Genomic DNA, 953 nt, shown 5'->3' with positions numbered 1-953 from the left:
CCTTCAATGTGCTTGCTTCAGGTTTCTCTCTTCTTGTACTTAGTTTTTCTGACTTCCAGTTCTCAGTTTTGTTTTGTTTTTTCTTTTCTTTTTTTTTTTATGTTTTGTCCATTTTTGTTGATGTTTTTTTTTAAACATTTTGTTTTTGTCAGGGGTGCATTGTTGTAATTTATTAATTTTGGCTTCTTTGTTAATGTAATTATTGTTATCACATGTTTAGTCTTTTTTTCTCTTGTATGAGAATATTCCAGAACGCATGCACACTTGGCTATGTGAATAGTATGAGGTTAATATTGTGAGTTAATGGAAGGATCGTCAATACATTCTGTTTTGTGGGGAGGCTGCTGAGGTAGCTGGGTGTTGTTTAGCATCCCAGGTTTAGTGTGTAATTCAACCCAAATTGGATTGTGACCTAGATTTACTTGACCGGCTGCTCTTTGCAGCATCCAGCAATATGGCCTTATCATTTTGTCATAACTTCCACTTATTAAGGATGCACATATTAAGCTGCTTGTGGTGAAGCTGATCTACATTCAGTTTAGTATTCTTTGTTCATGTGCAAACACTTAGGAGTTGGAAGATGTAAAGTGGATTCTGTATTCATGCTTAGGTTCAAATTAACACAAAGCCCTATCCTTTCAGCCCCTGTCTTTTCATGCATGCCGCACACTGGTCTCCCAACTTCCCTCACCCCTGTCTTTCCTTTCTTGGCCACTAGAGGGCTTAAGGAGCACAACTCCATCTTTAAGACCTAATTCTTTATCTTTGTAACTGAAGGGTGTAGGGATTCATGACAACACTGTAGTGAATTCATATGTTCAGTGAAGTTTCAGCTGTTGGCTGTTTTGGCTTCATGGTCATTTTAGGTTTTTTCATGGTTTTACATGTGTATATAGACTCCATGTTAATAATTAACTAACTACATCATTCTAACATCAGAATCTAACTGAGTT

This window comes from Centroberyx affinis, unplaced genomic scaffold, assembly GCF_046629955.1.
Source record: "Centroberyx affinis isolate AG114_WGS23_722 - 3 ecotype Tasmania unplaced genomic scaffold, CSIRO-AGI_Caff_v1 ptg000557l_1, whole genome shotgun sequence".
In the NCBI taxonomy this organism is placed as follows: Eukaryota; Metazoa; Chordata; class Actinopteri; order Beryciformes; family Berycidae; genus Centroberyx; species Centroberyx affinis.
Note: the sequence above shows the minus strand (reverse complement) of the source record.